General features: G+C 36.5%; 1 protein-coding gene across 5 annotated transcripts in view; it reads right to left on the bottom strand.

Annotated features, from left to right (window-relative positions):
• The window catches only part of LOC124555709, a 411,411-nt gene extending 403,925 nt beyond the window's left edge, over nt 1-7,486 (bottom strand). For all 5 annotated transcript variants that reach the window (XM_047129715.1, XM_047129717.1, XM_047129716.1 and 2 more), the window contains exon 1: nt 6,624-7,486. The gene's annotated coding sequence lies outside the window, so the exon portion shown is untranslated. The remainder of the gene's footprint in view (nt 1-6,623) is intronic.
• Nucleotides 7,487-7,826: the final 340 nt, after the last annotated feature.

Genomic DNA, 7,826 nt, shown 5'->3' on the forward strand with positions numbered 1-7,826 from the left:
TCCTCGGTACACTTCAACGCATCAGGAAAGCATTCTTATTAAGAAGATTGGTTGATCATTTTAGTTAGTGGAAGTGCTATTATGTCATATACTGTTTAACCACTTTAGTGGTTATCCCATCCCACCCACTGGAGCTTTTGTTTTTTAATGATATTACTTTTCCACGTCCTTTATTGTGAATCTTAAAATCTGTGAGATACTCAGCTTTCTGGAGTCCAAATGGGTGTACTTTACTGGATATTCTGCTATGTCAACAACTGACTTTGCCACATTTATGAAGAATTTATTAATTTTTGGTAGTTGAGTGAATAATCCGGGGTGCTCAGATTCCTAAAGCTAAACAAAATTTATGAACATATTCAAACACATAATTTGTTAAAATATTATCTATACAAGTTACTGACTGTGCATTTACTCTAGTGGGTAGCATGAAGTTTACTTTGAAGCCAAATTTTTTTATTAAGTCACTGAATTTTGACACAACTGCTGCCAACTGATATTAATACTGAAATCACTATCAGATAATCCTTTTTTTCCCCTTTTTTCTTTTAGAGATTTCAAAGCAGGCATTTAAATTTGACCAAAAAATCTTCAATTGTAACTGCTTCTGGTATTCTGTAAATAGAAACTACTATGAAATTTAGGTCCCTTAACTCCACACAGCAGCTTTTAAATACACACTCTTCATTTAAATAATAAAAGTCATTTCTTATTTGATATTTTATACCAGAAGGAGTAAGTATGCAAGAGCCTCCATGTGATTTCTCATGTCCACAAAAGACATTGGCTACTACGAAATTTTCGATTTTATTAAAAATTTTAATCTTGTCAAACATTAGCCAGTTTTCATTGGGGGCAAATAACTTTGATATTTACACTTTAAACACAATTTTTAATTCATCAACTTCATGACTTTCGTTTGGAAAGTCAGTACTCAGGCCATTTATATTCACCTGCATTAAGTAGGGAACCTCTTTCTTATTTATTGTTTACAGCATAATCTTTCTTGGGCATCGTTTCGGTCTTGCCATTTTTGTCACCAAACACTGTTTCTAATTCCCATTATTTCTCATAATTTTCCCCTATTTTTCAGAATTTTACATGTATCAATGAACATTTTACTAAGAATTTTGGATCCTAACCTATTTGAAAGGAAACTGTCTTTAACTGAACATTTATTGCTTAAGAATTTATTTGGATTAATAAATATAGTCCTAGATCATTATACTTTCATTTAAATCATGTTGATTCACTCCATATATTGATCACAGACAGATCAATGTTGTATGTCACCATATTAACAATCGTCCAATTTATCAATGTTGGTGGTTAATACATTGTGCAAACAACTGAATGATGACAAGCAAGTGGGAAACAAAACATTGAAACATGCATCAAGAAGGTAGCAGAAAACTACTACACACACTTGTATCTTAGACCAAGTAGTTCCTTTGTGTACCTACTGAATGGACACAGAATGAATAATAATAATAATAATAATAATAATAATAATAAAGATGGTGTACTGATATCACTCACAGACCAATGAAACACGAGTCAAGAAAGTAGTCTTATTCATATATTTCACCCTTGAATGAAATAACAGTCCCCAAACAAAGAAATTATGTAGAACTAGATTTCACTAGTTACAATGCCACCTAGCACTACACTAAAGAAAAAACTGCCTACCACAATAATATTTATCTGTATATTTTAGTATTTCACTATGAATCTTGTCTATGATGCCTTTGTTCCATGCCACATTTATTCAATGTTTCTGAGTGTTTTTCAGCTTGGTGGGAACTGGGAATAATGGAAGGAGTGTGTGGAGGAGGAGCTACCAAAGTAGCTATAATTTACCAAAAGAGTGATGACTAATGTTTGTACTATCATCACATCTATTTTGGTACTTTACAGATTGCAATGTTTTTCACTAGGCTACTACAATATTGGAACATAGCTTGATAAAGAAACTTAAATATTGCATACTGTCTGTATTGCCTATAATCAAAACAGAGGGGAAATGGAAATGTTCACGAGCAAATAACAAATAGTTCCTTCCACCCATGTGCTACGTGTGTGGCAGTACACATAAGTTATCACATACGCAATATTGTAAATTTAACAAACAAATCATCATTACTAACAGTTTAACCTGTAATTTAGTGGAAGACCTACACTTATGAAACCCAGAACAATTATGTCACCAAATCAACTTACACCATTCATTAAAAATAATGTGATGATTAAATGTAATTCCTTACCAATTTTATGATATAAGAATAAATACAGGTACTCATACGTCACTGGGAAACCAAATTTGAATAAGCAGGATGAAAGTTCTATTAGCACGTAGGCCCTATATACTGCACAAAATACTTTATCCTTAGATCCCGCAGTTCCATAATATCACAGTGAAAGTTCATCCTGTTTCATACTGAAAGAATTTAGCGGTACTAGTCAACGTAAGAGCCCTATACACGGTAAACAGCATACAGTTGAAAATAACAAAAAGAATATTTCACTTTGCAACTTCATTGCTGAACCAAATGTCTCATTTGCAGGCAATGCTCTTACTGGCACAGCTATCCAGGTAGGTCTCATTGGTTCTATTCAGCAGTGCTTCCCTCACCTCCTCTAAAAGACACTCCGATGTGTCTACATACTAGCGCCTTAGGGAGAAAGGGTATGTAAACCCTGAGTGATGATTTTTAGTGCTACCACCAAAGGAATGATAACACAGACTTCATTATAGGAAAAACAGGTAGCAGTCTTAGGCTTATTGGTACGATACTGGGGAAATGCTACGAGTCTAGGTCAATAAGGGCGATCGCTTAGAAAACAATTGTGCAAACCACGTACGGGGTCCATAACAAATACTTACAGAAGATATTTAACATATGCAGAAAAAGCGTGGTACCAATTATCACAGGTTTGTTTCAGCCAAGGGACAGCTCATCGAGACGATGAAAAACATCAAGTGACAAATTCTTGAATATAGGATGCCAGCTATCCAGTAAAATATTTCTTACAAATTCACAAAAAACCTGTATTAACTGAGGAACCTAGGAATATACTACAAACTATTACATGTCTCTCTTGTTGTTGTGGTCTTCAGTCCTGAGACTGGTTTGATGCAGCTCTCCATGCTACTATATCCTGTGCAAACTGCTTCATCTCCCAGTACCTACTGCAACCTACATCCCTCTGCATCTGCTTAGTGTATTCATCTCTTTGTCTCCCTCTACGATTTTTACCCTCCACGTTGCCCTCCAATACTATATTGGTGATCCCTTGATGCCTCAGAACATGTCCTACGAACTGATCCCTTCTTCTCGTCAAGTTGTGCCACAAACTTCTCTCCCCAATCCTCTCCAATACCTCCTTGTTAGTTATGCGATCTACCCATCTAATCTTCAGAATTCTTTTGTAGCACCACATTTCGAAAGCTATTCTCTTCTTGCCCAAACTATTTATCATCCATGTTTCACATCCATACACGGCTACACTCCATACAATACTTTCAGAAATGACTTCCGGATACTTAAATCTATACTCTATGTTAACAAATTTCTCTTATTCAGAAACGCTTTCCTCGCCATTGCCAGACTACATTTTATATCCTCTCTACTTCGACCATCATCAGTTATTTTTCTCCCCAAATAGCAAAACTCCTTTACTACTTTAAGTGTCTCATTTCCTAATCTAATTCCCTCAGCATCACGCGACGTAATTCGACTACGTTCCATTATCCTCATTTTGCTTTTGTTGATGTTCATCTTATATCCTCCTTTCAAGACACTATCCATTCCATTCAACTGCTCTTCCAAGTCCTTTGCCGTCTCTGACAGAATTACAATGTCATCGGCGAACCTCAAAATTTTTATTTCTTCTCCATGGATTTTAATACCTACTCCGAATTTTTCTTTTGTTTCCTTCACTGCTTGCTCAATATAGTCTGAATAACAGCAGGGAGGGGCTACAACCCTGTCTCACTCCCTTCCCAACCACTGCTTCCCTTTCATGCCCCCTCGACTCCTAACTGCCATCCGAGTTCTGTACAAATTGTAAATAGCCTTTTGCTCCCTATATTTTACCCCTGCCACCTTCAGAATTTGAAAGAGTATTCCAGTAAACATTGTCAAAAGCATTCTCTAAATCTCTTGTAGGGATCTTGAAAATAAGACTGACCACTGTAAGAATGGAAGTATTAAGCAGTCAGTCTCCCATACTCCGTATACGGTATAATGGTAAGTTCCATTTGTTACACACTTCACAGTTGTTTCCAGAATATATATGTAGAAAGCCATCTCACTACCAATGTATGCAAATGGGGGAACAGGGAGAGGAGGAGGGAGAGGTAGAGGAGGGGGGGGGGAGGGGCAGGGCAGGCTGAAACAACAAGGTGGGCTATATGGCGTGCACCTGCATACCTTCGCCAAGAAGAGCATTGCCACTGACACACATCACATGTAGTCCTTATGTTTCATAAAATTTTAGGAAAAAATGTTTGGGTATAAATATAGCCGAACACTTAAAAATAATGCAACTTCTGAAACAATTACATTCAGGTTATAAATGAAAAAGCACAGAATGTTGAAGTTCTTCAGTATTAATTTATTTCATTAACCAGATTTCAGCTTACATCAGACCTTTTATATTTACACAAGGCTAATCAATTGCTGTTTTAATGGCTAACATTTCCAAGCAACATCGCTCAGGTGAGATGAATGTGGCTATCAAAATGTGGCAAACTATTTCTTTTAACCTGTGAAATTTTCACTTCTGCTGCTTCTCCTTTACGTAAGTTTCCGTATCTTGTCTTTGATTCCACATTACGAGTATCATTGACTCGATTAAGACAGATTTTTGTGCTCCAATATGGTAGCGAAAATTTACATTAGGCAATTAAATCTATGTATGCCAACATTTATGAGTACAGAATTCTGGCGTGGATCAATCGCTGAAAACAACACATGACAGTTTTAATTTCCATTCACGGACTGGAACAAAGAATCTTTTCAACAATTCCACAATCAATGCCCACCTCTACATTGACAATCACATTTCTTCAAAATATTTACAGTTTTGAATACTAACAACAGCCTTACAGTACCTTTATTTTCTAATTAACTTTTTCCCAGAAATACCTTCTGACTTGCAACAAGCAGTGTTATTCAAAAATAAAACACAGGAAAATAAAATGACAGAGTGCAGACGGCTTTAACTGCAGTTCTTTTTCTATTCACGATTGTCTCCAATAGAATGTCACTAGATGGGTACACAAAGCGAGTCAACTCTCATATTTGCGAACTGCCAGCATGTAGCCATAAATACTGATTGCTGTAAGTGTCCAAGTGTTATACAAATGACATGTACCACATCATACTGTTCATTTCTAGAACATGTCATTTCTAAGCAATATAACAAGTTTTTCCTTCAAGAAAACTGAGACGTTATATTCGTTATTCATGTATTTGCAAATGAAACTTGAAACAAACTGAATAGAGCTACACACAGCCGACCAGGCACAAAATTTTATGCCTACCTGACAAAATGGCATTCACATAAACCAATGCTTTTGAAGCACAATCACATTCCAACAGTACGGACTAACTGCGGGGAACGGTACACAGAGTCAATGTTGACATCCTGAGGAATTTTGCAGTTCACAAAACAAACACCTCATGCTTAACACAAAATCAGCAACAAGATAACTGAAGACATCATATGCACTCTAGATGCAGGAATATGTAAAAACTAAATACTTCAAAGGCTTTTGTTTTTAAATACAGCTGACAAAAAGCAACAGGCAATGCAAATCACTTGCATAGGTTCAGCTATTTTTTGTAATGTTTTCAAATGCTAAATTTGGTTCTACTATTACAGAGAAGTGTATCCATCTTTACACTATTTCTATAATTTATGTATGTGTTATTTAAATCGAGAACAATGGTTCTTAAAAAAACAATTCAGACTTCGCAGTAATTCATGTGTACCGACTTACAACGAATACAATGGGCTTAAACATAATTTCTTTTAGCTGTTATATAAAATTTTACAGTACAAAGACGTTGGCCAGCATATTCGCCCTCACTGTCAAACATATCCAACACTTAGGATCCAGAAACTGCAGATGACATTTCACTTACACATGTAAGTCATACAATTTTTTAAATCACTCTTGGCAAGCCAGTTAAAAAATGCGCTGAATACTTTAATTGAAAGAAGAATCTAAGATTGGGCAGGCGAGGATTAGAGCCTACTGCACTTGCGACAATGTATGAAGCACCTCAATTTGTATTGCAAACCTGGAAGAAATACTCCATAACCCCTGTTCTCAATAGGTTAGTAATCCCAAAAGCAAACTTAAGCCGGTGTGGCATAACGCGTGTGGGACCGATTCACTTTTTCGCCTAGTGCGTAACCCTACAACATTTACAGCCTAATAAGGTACTATTGATTACTGTGTTCGTAATCAACACTACCTTTCGTCGCGCTATTAACGCCAAACAATAGGGGACAAATTCTCTGCAGAAAGATTTTTTATTTAAACAAACATAAGGTCACATGCACGAACGGTGTAAATTATGATCATGGTAAACTTCAAATATTATACTTACTATCACTTGGAAAACGCACGACACCTCCTCACGTCAGCTTCATTTCGGTCTTTGTAATTACATTCTTCTACAGTTTCCCATTTCGCCGGCGGCGATTTAGGAGCCGTTCACTGATGCACAACACCAGGCGCGTTCCAGACAAACATTGTCGTAATTCTTTAACTCTTTGGTTTCTCCTTTTAATATTAAAACGTTCAAATATTTACGATAAATGCAGCACCTTCCGAACTAGCGAACGCCGAGTACTTTGTCAGCAGAACGTTTCTTACGTACTCTTTTGTGCGTGTATATATACACACACACACAAAGTGACAGAAAAAAGGTGCGACTGGCTTATCCGCTATTCGTAACCGTCGTCGAAGTACGAATTACCGTTCTCAGAGTTCCTTTTCACTATTACTTCACATGTACGATTCCGTACTACGCAAACAAAAAACTTTGGCAGCTCTCTTTGTATGCTCTACGAGCACATACGGATAAGCCCCGTGTTCGTTCTATAAAATGTGCAAGTTAAGCTTTTTTTTATTTGCTACAATACACTTCCACTGAAAACGCTGCTCCTGTTATCACACGAAGCGCTACAGGTTCATAGGTAAACTTGTCGAATGCTACAAGCGTCCACGATCTTATGCCGGTAGCAGAAGATATTTTGTATGTTTTGTCGTCGACAAGCTCTTGTCACTGCCACTTGTTTAAAGTGGTATCACTCCAAGCAATGTGAAATTATGTTCAATAATGAACAAAAAAAAAATTATCCGACCCGAAAACCTTCGATAAGGTTACAGTAAAGAAATTAGATTTTCACAATCGCCTGGAAAGCTCCAACTAGTAACTATCGCGCCAATACACTTTTACTGCCTTGATCAGAGATAGTTTCTCCATGTTCTGAGACAAGCAGATATTTCTCTCATGTGAAGCTCTTTGCACACTCTGCTTTATTAAATCAAGAAATTTTTCGATTATAACTATGCAGAAACATGAAAATGTGCTGTTAAATTCACATATTTATGTTAAAATTTTTTATTTTGATTTTTTTGGGGTTCAGGATTTCTTTTGAGATGATCATATTTACGAGAATAACGGTCCGTCTAGCTCAACATCTCGGGTCGTTTATATTTTAGAGTTCTTTAAATTTTAAGAAACTGTTTTCCATTAAAGTGGGAAGAACAGTTGTAAACATACCTCCATAAAGGCCACGAACTC

Source organism: Schistocerca americana, chromosome X (assembly GCF_021461395.2).
Source record: "Schistocerca americana isolate TAMUIC-IGC-003095 chromosome X, iqSchAmer2.1, whole genome shotgun sequence".
NCBI lineage: Eukaryota > Metazoa > Arthropoda > Insecta > Orthoptera > Acrididae > Schistocerca > Schistocerca americana.